Source organism: Lolium rigidum, chromosome 4 (assembly GCF_022539505.1).
Source record: "Lolium rigidum isolate FL_2022 chromosome 4, APGP_CSIRO_Lrig_0.1, whole genome shotgun sequence".
NCBI classification, from domain to species: Eukaryota; Viridiplantae; Streptophyta; class Magnoliopsida; order Poales; family Poaceae; genus Lolium; species Lolium rigidum.
In genome coordinates, this window is record NC_061511.1 from 98,399,569 (window position 1) to 98,421,097 (window position 21,529).

General features: G+C 44.5%; 3 long non-coding RNA genes across 3 annotated transcripts; all 3 read right to left on the minus strand.

Moving 5' to 3' along the window:
- Positions 1-636: 636 nt before the first annotated feature.
- Positions 637-4,326, minus strand: LOC124649754. Its single transcript, XR_006986772.1, has 3 exons — positions 4,284-4,326; positions 2,996-3,082; positions 637-2,222 (listed from the first exon to the last, which is right to left on the minus strand). It is a non-coding gene; the product is annotated as an uncharacterized LOC124649754 (long non-coding RNA).
- A 1,369-nt stretch (positions 4,327-5,695) lies between these two features.
- Positions 5,696-8,082, minus strand: LOC124649122. Its single transcript, XR_006986536.1, has 3 exons — positions 7,980-8,082; positions 7,343-7,408; positions 5,696-6,198 (listed from the first exon to the last, which is right to left on the minus strand). It is a non-coding gene; the product is annotated as an uncharacterized LOC124649122 (long non-coding RNA).
- Positions 8,083-9,047: 965 nt separating this feature from the next.
- LOC124649458 lies at positions 9,048-11,430 on the minus strand. Its single transcript, XR_006986645.1, has 3 exons — positions 11,328-11,430; positions 10,690-10,755; positions 9,048-9,546 (listed from the first exon to the last, which is right to left on the minus strand). It is a non-coding gene; the product is annotated as an uncharacterized LOC124649458 (long non-coding RNA).
- Positions 11,431-21,529: the final 10,099 nt, after the last annotated feature.

Here is a 21,529-nt window from a genome sequence, read left to right on the forward strand (position 1 = left end):
ATCATGAACATAGTTGAAAAAGCTTATGGACAGTGCCTAGCTTATGATGATTGTATGTGTCGCCAGAAAGATCAAATATGTGATAGTTTTACACATGCAAATCTCAGTTTTTGGGTGCACCTTGGATCCCATAAAATTCGCACCAATTTAGTTTATGTACCGACAGATAAAAATCAGTTGGAAAAATGATAACACAGTTTCTAGATTTTACAAAACAAAGCTAATAAGTTGAAATTAGGATTAAACACAAGCAATCACAAATGAAGTAGCAAACACTTCTGTTCAATCAGGAAAACAGATGAAAATTTTAGGGCTTGCCTTGGAGTCCCGGCAAACAGTTTGTAAAACACTATATATAGCAATCTGTAGAAATCAATAATAATAAAACATCAAATGAGAAAACAAACTATCTTGATAGGTGAAAATAGATTTACATGTGCGCTTTGGCGCACGATCCCGTAGAATCTACGTCGATTTACGTCTTCTTATATAGCAACAATAAAAATCAAGTGAGAAAATGATAATATATGTAAATTTGAATTACCCAGTTCAGAGTCATTATCTCCTGAGGATGAACAGACTAAGCATCGGGTGGTAGTGGAACCAGATGCATACACAAGTAAGGTTTGCATAACGGAATTCACAATCTGTTTCTCATTAGTACAAAATGCAATAAGTTCATAGCTACCTATTAGATAGCATTTTGATAGGTAACTAAACCACAACCATGAACTAATGGTCCATAGGAATGAGAAAATTCTAAGAAGAGTGAGGCCTTTGCTAGGAATTATATAAACAACCGATCCGGAAGGAATGGCAAAAGCAACAGCACATAAGTAGCACACAGGGATTGTTGTAGCATGAACCTACTTCATATATATACATTCAATCACAAAAGAAATACATGGTCCTTGGCGCACGGCCCATCTTTCTCACCAATACACAGTTTTGTAGTACACTATATTGATCATCTATGAAAATCTATTATAAGCAAGCAACATAGGTCAATTTATTAGAGCAGGGGTGATAATACATGGTGTGTCAAAAACTACTAAACAACTGAACTATCTTTGGGTTCATCTGGCAAGAAGAATCAAGCAAAATCATTAACCGTTAACATTTCACAAAGCCATGTAGTTCCTTGTAATGATGAGCTGAGCAAGAGGGATCTTGACATGAAAATAAAGGTAATCAGCGGCCCGCGAGGATATGGCTAGCAAAGGGTAAAACCACGGAGCAAGAAAGCTAGATGTCTAACTGGCTAAAACAGAGGTAGCCCACACAACTAAAAAGCTAGATGTCTAACTGGCTAATTATAGATTTTGTTTTAGTACATACAGATGGCATTTAATTAATTACGCATGACCTTAATCAAGTTTCTTATAACTAAGCCCATACATCAAAGAGACGGCATCTGCATACTTGATTCATATACGAATTTGGTTCACCACAAGTACAGATAGAGAAATTTTGGTATTCCAAAACATTATCGTATATTTTATAGCACATATAATCTCAGGGATGTAAATTCCACCGGACTAAATCTGCAGTACATTTACTTTCACTTAAATGCTTAGGGGACTAACTCATTGCTTGCCAAAGAATAGAGCTCACCTTTTCGCTCTGATAAGATCAAGGAATTCCATCAAGGCCAATAATTTGTTATTGCAGTTCTAATTCAAATAATTGAGGTCATCTTCTATTCAGCCACATAATATTTATATCTAAGAAGCTAAAGCTCCATCTTTGATCCGACAGGTTATGGCATAAAAACCCAGCCTTCTGGACAAGCCCTTGTCAAAGAAATGGCACACATGTTTAATTGAGATGCATTAATATAAAATAGAGTTCTGAAGACGACTAAAAGAACAATATGTACTGACGGTCACACACAACGGTGAATGACATGATCCAGCTAAATACACTTGACACTATCAATTAAGATATGCTTTTCTCTAACCGTAAATAAGGGATCCTTTTACTACCTCACAAGAGACACTTCAATTGAAAAGACATTGTGTGCATAATTCTGAACTAAATAACATATATGATCGAACATAACAATCTAAAATAGCATTGATGTCTGATTCTCCAAAACAAGCTGATAGCTGCCATAACTTCATTTCACAAAGGATCCTAGACAAAAGTCGGAATCTGCACCAACATAACAGGAACATGGGCTTTAAATCTAAGACATTAACTGATGTGTGTCTCAGACAATCCTGCACAAATATATTTCTCCACAAATTACTCATATGATTTATCAATGATAGCTTGCACAGGCAAGTACACCCGAGAGAGGCAATCTATTAAACATTCAAGTCACCTAATTCAGTGAAGCAGAGTGTATTTTACATGCTATTCATCTCAAATAATTTCGAAAAGTGAATTATTTAGAAGTCAACCAAGCATAAATATTACAAAAATATTATGTAGTAGGCATCTAAGCATAAAGTACATAAAAATTATAGTAGTTAACCCTGAACTTTGCAAGGATTTTCATAAACACCTATTAGACAGAGATAAAAAAGAGTCTGACAAACAAACATGATAAGAGATGAGTGGAACAGAGGGCTAAATGTATCGGCGTCATACTTCAGAAAAGCACTTGCCCAAAAGTAATGAAAAAAAATCAAATGTATTAACAATATCGGGTTTTAGGAACATCATGGTCAGTATATATGATCAATTTACTAATATCACACGAGGCCTGATGCAAAGAAAATCACCGATACCAATTTAGTAACACAGGAAGTTGGAAGGTTTTTGTGCAGCTACAACTTATTTGGAAACATCAGAAGACACGATATTTGCGCAAGATAATGACCATATGTATATCATGCATAAAGTTACTCGACATCTCTAAATTTGAAGGTACAAAGGAAGCAGAATGTGGTGAATAAACAGCCTGAGCCTCATATATTTTTATTTGAACAATATCATAGTTTCACAAAAACACACATATGGACTCATAGGGAAAATTAATCAAATGCACCTGAAAAAAAGAACTTATCTTGATACTGGGAAGAGAGCTGCCTTCCTGTTCGGTCTCTCATGTCCTAGCATAGCAACTCCCATGAATCTGATACCAAAATTGGAGATGAACAAGTGAAAGGAGGCAAGTAAGGAGCTCTTCTTGTGAAACTATAGAAATAATATGACAAAAAAGAACATGGGCCTACATTTTACACTCTACACACATGAAAATATGGTTGTTGCTTTGGTTGAAAATAAATAAAACTGAAGAATAGTCCCAAAATTATTTTCAATGAGAACAATCAGATATAATTATGTTTGTTGTAGCCTTGTTACTATGTATGCATGAAGAGGAAAGCATCAAGTCATGGATTTTAAAACTATCCAAGCTGTAGAAATACATTAAATCCTTATTTCACATGTGTAAGAAAAAACTAAGAATTCAAGAATCCATTACAAACAATTTAGCATCCTGGATATTGCTTAATTAGCTGTCTACAATTAAAGATGCATTTCTTTGGTACTCCGAAGCAACAGAGCATGCCAATTCGCTAGCTTCATGAGTTAATCGAGTACACTATCCATAGAGCTCATGCTCCCTGTCCAAACGGTCTTGCCCATGTGGCGGTACATCCATATACACCAAAGGTACTATGTCACCATTACCCATGTAGGCATGCTGAAACTGACTAAAGAATGAAGGATTATATACGCTGAATGCGGGCGGATAGAATAACAAAGGACACTAAGGGCTGCATGACACCACAACAGCTAGGAAAATAACAGCGACAATCTGAGTCCTCTAGAATAAAAACAATGGCTGAGCAATGCCCACATCAAAGTAAAAGTTCAGTATTCAGTGCAACAGAGTAAATACCTAGAAACAATGGGAATCAATAATACAGTACTCCTCTATTTGCAAACATAGGGCATAAATCTTGCAAACGAGAGAGTACTGTAGTAACTAAATCCTTGATGTGTAAATTAAAGAAACAATGAAAGGCATGACAACAAACGTATAGAACGGGAAGGCATCTCCATGTCCGGTACTCTATTCCAGGATACTCCACACGGATGACGGAAATCAAATCAATGAGTAGGCTAAGCAAAATCTGAATGTGACAGTAGATCAACTATTTAACCGAAGTAACTATATGAACACACCCAGAAAGCTCAGAATATACTGACATGAGTTCTAAATAATCGATTCAAGAAAGAAGAATTAAACACTGGTAATTGAGTGAGTATATAGAGGGTGATGCTGAAGCAAATAGTTGTGGTGTAAAAAGGAAACCTAATATATTTACCTCTCTGCATTCGAACTGAAGATATCAATAGGTTCTCCTGGTGGAGAGGCGGGCATGTTTCTTCGACATGTCCATCGGGATCGTCTCGACAGGTAAAGATGGAACAATCGAAATAGTCTAACATTATTTCTCGTAAACCTAGTTGACAAAATTATATGGTAAAGTCGATACAAAGTATTCATCTTAAAGAACATCCCATGGGAAAATAGATCTAAAAAACGGGAGAGTTGCTAGCAAAGAGTTACCGAAATGACGCAAGCATGCTCATCTTAATCTGTTAAACTGAGAACCAAATAAGGCACTGTCAATCCCTTGAGAATATAAATAGTGCCAAACTTGGCTAGGTAAATACATAATTATGTTTTTAAACCCGCTGCATATAGTGCAAGGGACGTCAATTACAGGGAATGGCCCAGTCTACAGCAGTTTACACTAATCGGTTAGTGGAGCAACAAGCTACGTTCTTGATTCACCTTTTCGGAGCATAGTAAGATAAAAAACAAAGAACTTATATTGAGAACCAATATAGTTTTAGTATTTGGCTAAAAGTATGATGGGATAAGATGCAATTGATAATTTCATCCCATAAATGCTACGATATTTCTCAAAAGAATTAGAAATTAAAATAAGCAAGCCCTGATTTAGCATCGGCGAAAGATTAGCAAGAACACAAAAACCATTAACCATACACAAGAAGAAATCAGTAACTATAAACAAGTCCACCAAGACAATGAAAAAAATTGCTATTCTGACGCACGTGAATACCTAAAGGGTTAAGAGACACTATACCTGTTACTGATTTATTTCCTCTTCTTGTTGGGTTGTGCTTCCGGTTCTGATATCTTCGACGCGCCTACGAGTTCTAAAGTCAATCCGTCGAAGCTAGTTCTTGGTACATTATAACATATAAGAAGCATAAGCATCGATGTAGTTTCTGAACTAAAAAATCTTGTGTCAGCTCTAGTTGTAATCGAAGTCATCAAAGTTGTATAGGAGCAAATCATCAAATACCTGCAGACACAGGAGAGACATTTATAAAACTAAAACAAGACAATAAATATTAATTGCTTTCGCTCTCTGTAGAAAAAAAATTACATTCAATATCCAAATATTTTGAGTCACTAAAATCATTACAACTATCCAATTGACTGTGTGGAGTATATGAGACTTGTAACTTATTCTTGTGAAGTATATTGATGTGACATATGAATGGAAATCCCCTTAAACCATAATTTTACATTTACCAGAACATGTGGGTGGGCACGGGAACATTGACCTTTATGAAAGAAAATGTTGGAGGGAAATGTGACTACGGAGATGCACCTCAGTTAGTAGGGAGAGAGAAACCGATGAGCCGAGAGCCCCATGGGATAAAAGCGACTCGCATCCAACGATGAAAAAATGGAAAAAATATCTTATTAGCTAAATCAATCAGTGTCCATAGTTCAAAAAACCATAAAAGCCAACTGTGTAGGTATAAACAAAAGAATCTAATATGCATAAGATTCTATAACCATAATAGCAGCCTACTTTCGTAGCATATCTTCAGCAAGATGACCGAAAGGCATTTATCGCATGATTGGATGTTATTCCATCAATATTAATCTCACATCTTAATATCATGTACTTCTTGTCCTATGTATGAGCTGCTCAAAAATGGAAGTAAGCAAGAAAATAAATGCAGAATACCAAAATCGTTTATGGAACAAGTGTGCGCAAGCTAAGCACCAAACGGACCAGTGCATGCATTCCCACCATCAGATCACATTAGAGAACATTCAGGTAGCACAAAAAGTTGAATGGAAATACATTCGAAATAGTTACCTTGTCTTTCTTTTATTCCCCTACAGATCAAGCAATGCAAAATCTGATGTGAAGGATGGGGAATTCTTCGATTGCATACACACACTGAAATCTGCACACAAACATGGATAGACGTAAATGGAAACTGTTCGCAAGATGAAAAGCATCACATCCAGCTTATTTTGAATAGAAAGATAAAGCCAAATTATTAAAAAAATAAGAGTATACCTGCTGCAATAGTCCAAGAAACGGAGATGGCTGTACACACTAAATGACGTAGGACGAAATATGTCGCTAGAGGCTAGAGCAAAGCCAACACTTGTTGGCTGAAGAACATCAGAATTCAAACGCCTACAGTTCAAGAAGTTAAAGGCATCAACTGACTGCAAAACCAAAAAGCTCCAAAAACGACATCTAGAGAGTTCGGGAACCCCTCAGCTCCGAACTCTGCACCTTGCACGGTGTCCTTAAGCTCAACTGGCGTGGCCTCCACACACCGAACCAGTTGGCGGGATAACACCTGGTGGTGGTGGTGGCGTCTCCTTCCAACAAAGCACTATTGAGGGAAGATATCCATATAAAAAACAAACATAAAATAAAACGTTCCACATACAAACTGAAGTTGTAAGCCAGCCACTATTTGCTACTGCTAGCTTTTAGTCACGAGTTCACGACCCACTGTGCAAAAAGCTAACATGGGCCTAAACATGGTTTCCATGGGGTTTGATATAAACTAACCAATAGATATGCACCTGCAACTGCTCTCCGAAGAATGCACTTTGGTACTCAAGTCCATATCTAGGAGCTATCTAGGAGTGCATATCTAGGAGCTACAATATTATGTGTTAGTGTTGCAAGCTCAGGCTAAATAATGGTGAATAGATCAAGCAATCAACCAACCAGAAGAAACACTTCCCGCTTGTCATTTCCTTCTCAAGTTTGCACTTATTATTAAGCATAAAAATTTAAAAACCACCCAAACTATATTTTCAACTGGCTCAGTTTTATTATGTTAGGTAGATTTATAAATCCATGACCCACTAAACCATGTGAAGCAAATGACAACTTAATAGCAAGCTTTAAAGTAAGAAATGAATGAAAAAAAATCTCTTCGCCTACAGCAGATAGTTGAGTGATGTCAACACACATTTACATTGCAGCTTCCAATCCAAAAGCAACATGAAGCGACTACAAAAGCTAAAGAGACATGATTTGGCAACAAATCAACGAATGCACAGATAGAAAAAAATAATAACCTGATGTCTTATCTGTATGACTTCTAGCCCCCTCAATAGTCTTTATATCATTCACCATAGAAACCCCTAGGTACAAAAACATGAAAAATATTACTGATCATGACATACATGTATCGTTAAAAATTGTATAGGCGACGGAAAGGAAATATGCAAGCTTTACTGTTTTAGTGTACATAAAGCTAAGAAAACATTATCAGGAGTAATAATTCAAAATTCGGGTGGTCAGTCCACCTGAACAAAATGTATGGGAAATTTCATGGCTCCATTGTACATTAGTTCTGTGTAAATACAAAATAATGGAGAAAAAACATTGCTCCTATTTCCAAATACAAAATACCTTTACTTATATTTTTTATTTGAAGCAACTATTTGAATCTAGTTAAATAGACCTAGGTACAAACAAAAAATGGTACTTTCGCTTCAAAAGAATTAAACAGGGGATGACATGCATTAGTCTAGTGAAAGCAAGACGTTGTAGGCAGATGAACACGATGAAATGTACAAATCTTGCTATCCACATCAGCTGAAGATTCACCTTGCCGGTACTTCAAGGTCCCGTTTCTCCCTTGTACTAAACCGTACAGAAAAAGGTAATGAGATATGTGTGTATGCCTAACAGCTCAAGCGAGAGACAAACCTTGACCTGCAATCGAATGTGAGGATGGCTGCTGCCAATGGTGACGGCGCTCCTCCTAGCAGAACAGTGACTAGCGCTACTCCTATCGGTTACGATGGCACACTCCTCGCGAAAATCTGTTATCATCAGCTCGCACCGGCGACGTTGCTGCAGCCTGTTATCCAGCGAGCCAACATCATTGAAACAGAAACATTTGATTGTAAAGGTCAATGGTGAACCAATATCAATAAAAAAACTGGATCAATGTAGGATCCTAACAGACAAAAAGTACATCGCTTCACAAAGACCGCCTCAACCTCTCCCATGTACATAGATCGACCAAATCCTGGTGCACAAGGGCAAAAACTTAGCACCTCCGATATGAATCAAAAAGCAAGCAGGCAGTAGGGAATTTTGGGACGAACCTGAACCATCGTTGCAAGACATGTTCAATCTCCAATTGATCCCCTTATCCAAACGTATAGAGGGGAGAGATGTCGGGCTGCCCAGGATTACTGGAGCCCGGGGTGTAGTTCTTGACGGAAGGAAGATGTCGACGGTGTTGGGGTTCATGCGCCGTCCACTCGACCTAGAGAGAGAGGGTACCTGCTGCGGCAGCGACAAACCCATCACCGACGGCTGAAACGCGCAGTCATCTCGCCATTTTTACCGCAGAAGGGAGTGGCGGAGGGGAGAGGAGAGCAAGAGCGACGGAGGGAGAAGCACGGGAGGAGGCTGAGCTGCGCTAGCGCCGGCGCAGGGGAGTACATTCAATATCCAAATATTTTGAGTCACTAAAATCATTACAACTATCCAATTGACTGTGTGGAGTATATGAGACTTGTAACTTATTCTTGTGAAGTATATTGATGTGACATATGAATGGAAATCCCCTTAAACCATAATTTTACATTTACCAGAACATGTGGGTGGGCACGGGAACATTGACCTTTATGAAAGAAAATGTTGGAGGGAAATGTGACTACGGAGATGCACCTCAGTTAGTAGGGAGAGAGAAACCGATGAGCCGAGAGCCCCATGGGATAAAAGCGACTCGCATCCAACGATGAAAAAATGGAAAAAATATCTTATTAGCTAAATCAATCAGTGTCCATAGTTCAAAAAACCATAAAAGCCAACTGTGTAGGTATAAACAAAAGAATCTAATATGCATAAGATTCTATAACCATAATAGCAGCCTACTTTCGTAGCATATCTTCAGCAAGATGACCGAAAGGCATTTATCGCATGATTGGATGTTATTCCATCAATATTAATCTCACATCTTAATATCATGTACTTCTTGTCCTATGTATGAGCTGCTCAAAAATGGAAGTAAGCAAGAAAATAAATGCAGAATACCAAAATCGTTTATGGAACAAGTGTGCGCAAGCTAAGCACCAAACGGACCAGTGCATGCATTCCCACCATCAGATCACATTAGAGAACATTCAGGTAGCACAAAAAGTTGAATGGAAATACATTCGAAATAGTTACCTTGTCTTTCTTTTATTCCCCTACAGATCAAGCAATGCAAAATCTGATGTGAAGGATGGGGAATTCTTCGATTGCATACACACACTGAAATCTGCACACAAACATGGATAGACGTAAATGGAAACTGTTCGCAAGATGAAAAGCATCACATCCAGCTTATTTTGAATAGAAAGATAAAGCCAAATTATTAAAAAAATAAGAGTATACCTGCTGCAATAGTCCAAGAAACGGAGATGGCTGTACACACTAAATGACGTAGGACGAAATATGTCGCTAGAGGCTAGAGCAAAGCCAACACTTGTTGGCTGAAGAACATCAGAATTCAAACGCCTACAGTTCAAGAAGTTAAAGGCATCAACTGACTGCAAAACCAAAAAGCTCCAAAAACGACATCTAGAGAGTTCGGGAACCCCTCAGCTCCGAACTCTGCACCTTGCACGGTGTCCTTAAGCTCAACTGGCGTGGCCTCCACACACCGAACCAGTTGGCGGGATAACACCTGGTGGTGGTGGTGGCGTCTCCTTCCAACAAAGCACTATTGAGGGAAGATATCCATATAAAAAACAAACATAAAATAAAACGTTCCACATACAAACTGAAGTTGTAAGCCAGCCACTATTTGCTACTGCTAGCTTTTAGTCACGAGTTCACGACCCACTGTGCAAAAAGCTAACATGGGCCTAAACATGGTTTCCATGGGGTTTGATATAAACTAACCAATAGATATGCACCTGCAACTGCTCTCCGAAGAATGCACTTTGGTACTCAAGTCCATATCTAGGAGCTATCTAGGAGTGCATATCTAGGAGCTACAATATTATGTGTTAGTGTTGCAAGCTCAGGCTAAATAATGGTGAATAGATCAAGCAATCAACCAACCAGAAGAAACACTTCCCGCTTGTCATTTCCTTCTCAAGTTTGCACTTATTATTAAGCATAAAAATTTAAAAACCACCCAAACTATATTTTCAACTGGCTCAGTTTTATTATGTTAGGTAGATTTATAAATCCATGACCCACTAAACCATGTGAAGCAAATGACAACTTAATAGCAAGCTTTAAAGTAAGAAATGAATGAAAAAAATCTCTTCGCCTACAGCAGATAGTTGAGTGATGTCAACACACATTTACATTGCAGCTTCCAATCCAAAAGCAACATGAAGCGACTACAAAAGCTAAAGAGACATGATTTGGCAACAAATCAACGAATGCACAGATAGAAAAAAATAATAACCTGATGTCTTATCTGTATGACTTCTAGCCCCCTCAATAGTCTTTATATCATTCACCATAGAAACCCCTAGGTACAAAAACATGAAAAATATTACTGATCATGACATACATGTATCGTTAAAAATTGTATAGGCGACGGAAAGGAAATATGCAAGCTTTACTGTTTTAGTGTACATAAAGCTAAGAAAACATTATCAGGAGTAATAATTCAAAATTCGGGGTGGTCAGTCCACCTGAACAAAATGTATGGGAAATTTCATGGCTCCATTGTACATTAGTTCTGTGTAAATACAAAATAATGGAGAAAAAACATTGCTCCTATTTCCAAATACAAAATACCTTTACTTATATTTTTTATTTGAAGCAACTATTTGAATCTAGTTAAATAGACCTAGGTACAAACAAAAAATGGTACTTTCGCTTCAAAAGAATTAAACAGGGGATGACATGCATTAGTCTAGTGAAAGCAAGACGTTGTAGGCAGATGAACACGATGAAATGTACAAATCTTGCTATCCACATCAGCTGAAGATTCACCTTGCCGGTACTTCAAGGTCCCGTTTCTCCCTTGTACTAAACCGTACAGAAAAAGGTAATGAGATATGTGTGTATGCCTAACAGCTCAAGCGAGAGACAAACCTTGACCTGCAATCGAATGTGAGGATGGCTGCTGCCAATGGTGACGGCGCTCCTCCTAGCAGAACAGTGACTAGCGCTACTCCTATCGGTTACGATGGCACACTCCTCGCGAAAATCTGTTATCATCAGCTCGCACCGGCGACGTTGCTGCAGCCTGTTATCCAGCGAGCCAACATCATTGAAACAGAAACATTTGATTGTAAAGGTCAATGGTGAACCAATATCAATAAAAAAAACGGGATCAATGTAGGATCCTAACAGACAAAAAGTACATCGCTTCACAAAGACCGCCTCAACCTCTCCCATGTACATAGATCGACCAAATCCTGGTGCACAAGGGCAAAAACTTAGCACCTCCGATATGAATCAAAAAGCAAGCAGGCAGTAGGGAATTTTGGGACGAACCTGAACCATCGTTGCAAGACATGTTCAATCTCCAATTGATCCCCTTATCCAAACGTATAGAGGGGAGAGATGTCGGGCTGCCCAGGATTACTGGAGCCCGGGGTGTAGTTCTTGACGGAAGGAAGATGTCGACGGTGTTGGGGTTCATGCGCCGTCCACTCGACCTGAGAGAGAGAGGGTACCTGCTGCGGCAGCGACAAACCCATCACCGACGGCTGAAACGCGCAGTCATCTCGCCATTTTTACCGCAGAAGGGAGTGGCGGAGGGGAGAGGAGAGCAAGAGCGACGGAGGGAGAAGCACGGGAGGAGGCTGAGCTGCGCTAGCGCCGGCGCAGGGGAGGAGCCGGAGCAGGGACCAGCGGCGCCATGAGGGAGGAGCGGCGTGCGAGGCGGCGGCGATGTTGGGGGCGCGAGGGGAGAGGGGCTCGAGGGGAAAGGCGGCTGCTGCGAGGGATGGGTAGGGTTTGGCCGGGGCTGTGATTTTTGTCTCCCACAGCCATCCGCGTCCAATCAATAGGCGACAAGTGGCCCAACCGGTGGAGCAGAATCGAGCCCAGCACCCAATCCATCGGAGCGACGTGCGCATCGTGGATAGCCCCGGAGAGCGCCATGGGGTGGCAACGTTTATACCTTTAGATTCCTTTGGCGTATGGTGCTAAAAACAACAGCTTGTCTGTGCTGCCTAGAACATGATTTTTTTTCTTCGTTTATTTCTAGGTTTTACTTGTTTCTATGAGTGTATTCGTACTATGATCCAATTTGTGTTGCATCCCATTTCTTTCATTTAATTGAAATGCCCAAGGATGGTTTATTCCATCACATGAACACACATTGAAATTATATTTTTGTGCTTATTCATGTGTAGTATCTACTCAGGTAGTGTACCATTATTGTAATACTGTACTTTTTTGTTCAATGGTCGTCAAATCCCACGGATAAAGAGACTTTAAACTTCTGACCAATAATTTGTCTGGTGTCTGGTGTAGATGGTTGTACCTCGGGTGGTCTCGTCAAGATATAGTATTCTTGCGATAGGAGGCAATGTTCCCATCGAATATTGAGGTGTATCAATGTATGCGCTGACAACATTAGCATTAGAGGTTCATGACTTCAGTCTTGAACTAAATTGTACTATGTTTCTAGAAAAAAGACTCAAAAGAGATTAGTATTACATACGAGAAGGAAAAAAATGCTCTGTCCTTTAGAAGACAACTCAAAAGTCCATACAATGGATGTTCATCGATATCACAACACATTGAGTTGCTGATACTTTCGCCCTTCAAAGAAATAGAATTCATTTTGGTGATACCATTTGTGTTTTCCACGTATATCATAGTATTCAAAGCTTAAGCTACAAGCCTAAACATACCTACAAACTCCTTTGTTATCCGACAAACCGAACAATATGTACAGTGACTATTCCCCGGTCGATTTATAAAGATAGCATTCCTTTGTACTAAATGAATCTTAATGTTTAGACCTGATGGTTCTTAGCACGACTTAGAGATATGTATTTCTTGAACATATCAGAAACATTAGGACCGTTAATATAACAATTTTGTTTTGAAAGGACGAGTCATGATGTCATGATCATTAGAATCTCTCTCTAGGAGAAAAAGCATGCCATGCTAACAAAAACACACGACTTATTCTCGATCCACATAAGTTAAGTTTCTCGGTGACATCCTCCAATTTTATGTGCAATTGGAAAATTTATCTGTAGTTGCGACCTTATATGCAAGTGCGGGAATCGCGATGTAAATCCAACGGTCCCATAGTTGACCTAGCTCTAGGTTAATTCAGAAACTGGAAAAAATGTACTAAGTTGAAGATATGGTAAGAGCTTTTCGTCTAAGGATTTTGAACTCGTAGATCTAGAAATAGCAAAACGGTAACATACAATACAATTAATGAGTGAAGATAAGGTAAAAAAAATGAGTCAAGGTACAAGGGTATTTTTTTAGAGCATCTCCAGCCACGTCTCCTAAAGCAGCCCCCAAAGGTATTTGGGGCATGCTGGCACAAATTTTTGTTCCCAACCGCGCGCTCCAAAGGCTCCTTCCGTCCGGCGTGGCCTAATACGGTGTCCGGCACCCCGAGCCTGTCCCCGGTCCACATGGGACGCTCCGGGCATGCTGGACACAACGAAAAGCGAGGCAAGGAGTGGCGAGACCGACGCGTTAGCGGCACATTCAAGTTTAACCTAACCGTCTCCTACCTCGCGATGGAAGTTATTGGCGCGCAGCGACGGTGCAGTTTCCGCAGAGGCGCAGCGATGCGTATCGTTGCGCCTAGCTCCTATGCCGGCGTTAATGAGCGCCACCGCTCCCCCGCCTCCCTCCGGCCTATAAGGGGCGCTCTCGCATCGTCCCTCACACATAAACCTAGCGACTCTCTCCCCAACCCTAGCCGCCACCATCTCAAGAGTCGGCACCATGGCTGGTAGAGGCAGAGGCCGAGGCCGAGGTCGCGGCTATGCTGGAGCACCCAGAGTTGCACTATCGTTATCGCCTGCGACGTCGTCATCTTCATCATCGTATCTGCAGGAAGAGCACCAAGTGTTGTTCGAGTTCATCGTCGTCCTCAATGGCGACCCACTCGGCATCCAGAGGCTGCCGGACAAGTTCACCGAGTTCATTGCTGGCAACGAGCCAGCCGTGCTGCATCTACGAGAGGCTGGCTGTGACTGCTGCCGGTGGCCAGTGGACGTGCTCTTCGACGGGCGCGACAAGATGTACCTTCACACCGGCTAGGAGAAGTTCACGCTCTACCACGACCTCCAAGCCGGCTGCATGCTCACATTCTCCTACCTAGGCGACGCGAATATGAGCGTGAAGGTGTTCGACGACACGTTCTGCTGCCGGCACTACCACATCAATGACGAAGAGGAGAACGATTCAACACACCAAGTGACGAGGCGGTTCCTCGGCAATGCCCACCATGAGGGGCTTAGGCTTGACGGAAGGCGACGATGGAGATTCCGGGAGCGAGAAGGCACACGACGTACCCATGGGCGGAGCCAGGATGAAAAACGAGTGGGGGCAAAAAAAAAGATAAGCTGGGTTATGCTTTTCCATACACTGGGCTTTGAAAACAGGCCAGAAAAACTGAGTAATGGGGGCAAATGTATTGGGCTGAGTGGGGGCAACTCCCTATTCTATGGGCCAGATACAAAGAAACCAGAAAATCGAGTGGGGGCATTCGCCCCCCTGGGCTTGTGCCTGGATCCGCCCATGGACGTACCCAGATTCACGTCCCCGCGGTGGAGGGTCGCTACGTCCTGCTAGCAATCCACTATATGAATATATGTGTACAGGGGCCGCCGTTGGCAGAGTTGTTGTATCTAGTCTAGTTCTAATATGCGGGCTGCGATGTCTAGTCGTATCGCGTGTATGTTTTCTATTTCTGAATATGTCTAAGGGGTGCCCCCGTCTCGCTTTATATATGCAACCAGGCTAGGGTTTACAAGAGTCCTAGTAGAATACAAATGGGAGTCTTCTTTCTGGTAGTCCAAGTCGATATTACGTGTGGGTCCAGCTCGTCGAGTCCTTGTGCTGGTCCATCTTGATAATCTGCATCGGGTATAGCAATGTCAGGTACCCGAATGGTAATGCCCACATCACCGAGTGTTCTTTCTTCGCAGCGAAAATGGTAACAGAGGTTTCTGTATGTTCTCCTTGCAAAGGACCAACACGGCTATCATTACCAGCTAGATTTTCCAGTTTGGGTGACTGAGAGTGCCTGAGAGTGTTCTTTCTTGGCAGCGAACATACGAAATCTGCGATGCCAATGCTAGTTAGGTTTCCTCATTTTGCAATGTTTTATTATGTATTAGTTTGTGGAAACCATGTTTCAAACTATGTATTAGTTTGTGTAAAACCATGTTCCCAATTATGTATTAGTTGTGTAATTGTTATCACCAAGATTTAACCGAGTCAGAGGTGGGCCGCAGTCAAGATGGGCTTAAAGAAATATACGTGGAGAATTATATGAATCGGCCTGTTGGGTTTAATTGCCCGTGTATCTGTAACATATTAGATCCGTTTTAGTTTAGAGATAGAATCTTAGTCATGCACGGTTTAGTGCATGCCCACATTAGAAAGTCCCCTGGACTATAAATATGTACCTAGGGTTTATGGAATAAACAACAACTCACGTTCAACCCCAAAAACAAACCAATCTCGGCGCATCGCCAACTCCTTCGTCTCGAGGGTTTCTATCGGGTAGCGACATGCTGCCTAGATCGCATCTTGCGATCTAGGCAGCACAAGCCCCACGTTGTTCATGCGTTGCTCGTACTCGAAGCGCTTTTGATGGCGAGCAACGTAGTTATCATTAGATGTGTTAGGGTTAGCATTGTTCTTCGTTTAAGCATGCTTACGTAGTGCAACCCTTGCATATCTAGCCGTCCTCACGCCTATCCCGGGTGTGGGGGCGGCACCCCGCTTGATCATTATTTAGTAGATCTGATCCGTTACGATTGCTCCTTGTTCTACAAGGATTAGTTTAATATCCGCAATAGTTTGGCCTTACAAAGGGGGGAGGATCCCGTGGCACGTAGGGTGGCGTTCGCAAGTCCTAAACGGGATGTTCCTAGGATCAACTTCATGTTGGTTTTCCGGCCTTGTTTAGGATCGGCTTACGAGCACCGTGCGTGGCCATCCGGCCCAACCTCGGAGTAGGATGATCCGATTATGTGGTGAAAACCCTAAATCGTCGTAGATCTCATTAGCTTCATCTTGATCAAGCAGGACCACCAAGTATTCGTACACCCCGTACGGATCATGGGTGGATCGGCTCTTTGAGCCGATTCACGAGATAACTCGAGAGCCGATCGAGGCTCGTATTTAACGTTTACATGTATGCCCTGCGAGAAACTAAGCGAGGCAATCTCATCACCTTCCCGACCGGGTATAGGTCAGGTGGCACGCCCTTGCACTTCGCAACGCCGCGTGTGACCAGAAGAGCATTGCGGGCCGTCGCTCGGAGGGGTCTCGGCCAGCCGCAGCTCTAGGCTCCCCCGGCTCTACGGTGTTGACAAGGCCGCTGCCCGCCGGTGGGTTTTGGCGAGTCAACACATTCCGGCACGCCCGGTGGGACAATCGTCTACATCAACCACATCGCCATCTACATCCGAGATGGCGGACGGCACGCCGATCACCTACGAGGATCTGCCCGACGACCTCAAGAAGCAATACAATGAGATCAAGGCCACCCTCGAAGCCGACCTCATCGGCTCTTTTCGAAGAACCCGTTCGGTGGCATCGGATGGAAGGGGTTCTCACCGGAAGGTGCACTCGATGGGATAGACCTTTCTTCCCCGTCGGAGGAACGCACCAGGGGTCTGCGGCGAGAGATCAACTACACGGTGGCTCACTCGCTACACCGCCACTGCGAGAACTTGGTTAACGTGCCTGGAGCGTGTCGCTGCGCGTGATCCGAGAGATCATGAGCCACCGGTACTCGCCGTCGGGACCAGCTCTCGGGACGCATCAAGGAGAATTGCCACTCCGGTCCCGTCCACCGCTGCCATTTGCGTTGGCAGCACTCGCTGAAGTGCCGACTACACCGGCATTCCTCGTCTGCAGAATTGGTGGCGACCCCGGTGACTACCGAGTTCTTAATGGAGGCGCCTAAGGAGATCCCTCATGGGTACGCATGCATGTATGTGCCGGATTGTGGTGACCGGGCACTCACAAACCAGGCCACAACATCGGGGACTCCGGCGAAGACAGGGAGGAACGTCGGCGGCGGAGCGAGACGTGGTTGACTAAATACGCCACACCGACGAAACTCCCGAGCCCAGCTCCTGCAGACCGGCTCGGAGCTGGAAAAGCAAACGTGGCAGGCCAAGTACGCCACCCCGGCGAATCTTCGAGTGCAACTCCTACGGCCAGCACGGCGGATCGGATCGGTACCATGCGAGAGACCGGTTCGGCATGATGCCGAAAAGAAGGGCGGTCGGCTATTCCAAGCCGTACCGGACGATTACGAGATGATCCCGCTGCCACCAAAATATCGGCTCCCCGACTTCTCCAAATTCGGTGGATCGGATGGCTCCGGCTCCATCGAGCACGTCGGCCGATATTTGGCTCAACTAGGACCGGCTTCGGTGTCGGATCAGCTACGCGTGAGGCTCTTTTCACGGTCCCTCACGGGATCGGCTTTTGGATGGTACACCTCTCTACCAGCGAACTCCATCCGAGTCTTGGAAGCAATTGGAAGAACGGTTCCATATGCAATACCATACGAAGCTTCCGAGTCCGGCATTGCCGATCTAGCACAACTACGTCGAAGCGCGGGGAAACGGTGACGAGAATACATCCAGCGCTTCGGGAATCTTAGGAACCGATGTTATTCGGTTCGTATAACTGAAAAGGAAGCGAGTCGAGTTGGCGGTAGCGGGACTTGCAACACAGCTCAAGGACATGGCCTCCCAAGCGAGATTATCCCTCACCGGCGCACATGGTTCGAAACTATCGGCATATGAACAGCGCCACCCCGACCCGTGCCAAGACAAGTTCAAACGTGCGGTAGTCATGGTCGATACGGAGGAGGATGAAGTGCCTGCGGGAGGCCAAGAGATAGCGGTGGCTGAGTGGACGCGGGGAGGAACCCCGTGGCCTGCAAATGGGTAAAGCCGCCGGGGCCGCCCGGGGATTTGATTTTGACGTGACCAAGACTGAACAAATCTTCGACCTCCTGCTCAAGGAGAAACAGGTTGACGGTTCCTGAAGGTCTCAAGTTCCCCACGGCGAAAGAGCTAAACGGAAAGCCGTATCGCAAATTCCACAACTCGCTTTCCCATGCCACCAACGACTGCCGGGTGTGGCGTCAGCACATCCAAGCGGCGATAGAGAAGGGGCGACTAATTTTCAACCGGTACGCCATGAAGGTCGACACCCAACCCTTCCCCGCCGTTAACATGGTAGGAATCACCTACCCTGAAGGTTGCCAGCCAGGCCCCTCGTTCAGCATCAATATGGTAGGGCACGGAAACCACTGCGGCAAAGATGGAGATGAGGGCAGCTGCTCTCACGGCAAGGATACGGATGAGGCCGCTCCATGCGATCGGCTCCGTCATGATGGCAAGCGCTATGTCACGAGAGGGAGAGGTGAAGAATATAAGATATCGGCGACCCCTCTCCGATCACCTCCTCAACAAATATGTTAATCAATATGGTCAACGCCGGCAACCCTATTACGAGAGAAGATCGTTTGGCTAGAGAAGCCGGAAGATATCGTCGGCAGGATCACGATGAGGAGGAGCATGAGCGCTATGCCACGGAAGCATCAAGGGAGCAAGACGACAACGCCGGGCATTGGGACTGCCCTTTCTTCGGACACTGCTGGGATTCGGGAATGAGCCGATTGCCCACAATCGGCAATTGCCCGAGAATGCAATCAGAAAAAGAAGGAGGCAGCCAACGTGTCCGTGTTCGAGCGCTTAGGGCCTCTCCCACCACAAAGCAAACGCGGCCGAGTCACCTCGTTGGGCAGATCTTGAAGATTCGGAAGACGAGGGAGAAGTGGAAGAAGACAGGTACCACCGGCCAAGGTGGTGCCCACGACGGACTCAGCCGTTCCCGAAGCGCGGGGTTCAGCGATTGCGCGGCTCGGAGGAAGCCGAAAGGTTGTACCTGCATACACTAAGAAAGGCACGGCCCGATCCGGCTGCAAAGGTTCAGCGAACCCTGGATGAAGAGGGTCGTCCACGGAAAATGGAGTGGCGCCCTAAACGGAGGAAAGCCGATGATGAGACATCGGCTGGCACAAACATGGTACTCGTCTTGCCGACAGAGCGTAGCGCTCCACGACTCTACGGAGCACACAAGGTGGACGACAGCAGGCGCATCAAGTCAGAGGTTGGGTTGGTTTCATCCAGCCTGACCAAGTAGCAAGGTCAAACCAATGGGCAAACCAGGAGAGGCTGATCCTTGTGATCGGCCCCAAAAATTTACGAAGGGAACTTACAAAACCTTCAACGAACAAGCAACGTGGAGGCCGATTCCAGCAATCGGCCAAAATTATCCTCACCTACCTCTCTGCTTGGATTCAACATATTTTCCAACAGAGCCGATACCATCAATTTTCTTGACGGAATCGGCTGGGGGGGCACCCGGGTATATGGAAATATGAGGGTATACAACAGAAGCATCTCATCTTTTGTTGACGGGTATTGAGATATGGGGGCCGATGCACAGGTCGGCTGTAAAAAAAAAAAAAACAAAAAGTGAAAATTCGAAAATTTTCGAACATAGCCGATGCGACGGGCATCGACTTAAGGACATGAAAGCCGATGCGGGGTCATCGACTCAAGGGAAATTTCTTCAAGGACAATGTCGGGAGCAGCATGTCAAGAGTCAAGAAACAGCCGATGCGTAGCCATCAACTCCGGTTGTGCGAGGATTATCCAATCCGTGGGGTTAGTACGAGCTGGAACGGAAGATTATCGAGCTGTCGGAGGAAGAAAGAGGATCGGTTGTGGCACATTCTCGCCTCGAGTAAGGACTCGGGGGGCAGCTCGCCTTGAAGGCTTTCCGCTCAGAGAGGCCGATTTGTGTTCAAATCGGGCTGACGCTACGTAAGGAATTTCCCCGCACACAATCGAGGCCCGGGTCTACACGGTTCATGCGCGTATTCCTCGTCTCCGTTTTACATCGGCTGAGACTCGGGGGCAACAGGCCTGGTAGATTGCTCGTTGAAGGGCCGGTGCGTTGTTATCGGCTCATCACACATTGGCAAAGTGGGCAAATCGGCTCAACCAAACTCAGAAGAAATCGGCAAAATCAAAGTGGGGAACAATTCTTCATTGATAAGCGGGATTTCTTACATAAAGAACTGAATTGCTCTCAAAAGGAAATACGAGGGGATACATTGCCCCATCTACCACTACTGACCCTATGACAGAGGTCCTATCTACGGGCCGTCGTTGTCCTCATCATCATCCTCCGAGCTCTCATCGGCACTGCTGCCGATGGGCTCTTCGTCGCTACTCCCGTAGCCCTCCATGGGGGCCTCATCCCCATCCTCGTCGTCGCTGCTGTCGTCGTCCCACCACATGCGAAGGCGCTTCGCTGGTGGGTAGCCTTCGAGGGAGTCGTCATCGTCGTCGTCCTCCTCCTCCTCTTCTTCCTCCATCACCCCCTCGGAGGAGGTGAAGTCGTCCCAGGAGAAGCGATCGTCATCGCTCTCCTCCTCCGATTCCCCGTCGGCGAGGAAACGGAGGTCGCTCTCCCCGTCCGTCGAGGACTGGTCGTCCCTCGGACCGGATGGAGAAGTCATGATCTGACTCCTCCCGGCCGCAATGGCGCGGCGGGTATTGGCCGCATGGGCTGCCGCTGGGTTGTGCTCCGGCGTCGGTTCGCGGGACATGGAGGACTGGCTGGAGGAGTCCGATGGGGCTGAGGAGGAAGAAGACATGATGGTGCGGGAGGGGTTTTGGGCTGCTAATGTGAGGATGCGAGGGCAGAACTGTTCGTGGCGGTTAAATGAAGGGGGATGGTGAAAATTCAATGCCACAGCAGTTTCCGAGGAAGTGGTGTTTGAAAGAAAGAGAAAAGAGCGCCAAATCACGCGGAGAAGTTGAGAAGGCAAGTCATCATGATAACGGATACTGCGACGGTTCTGCCACGACATGACCCAACGAGAATGTATTGATTTTGGAAATTCCATTTCCAAAACCAGGGGGGCATGTGTTATCACCAAGATTTAACCGAGTCAGAGGTGGGCCGCAGTCAAGATGGGCTTAAAGAAATATACGTGGAGAATTATATGAATCGGCCTGTTGGGTTTA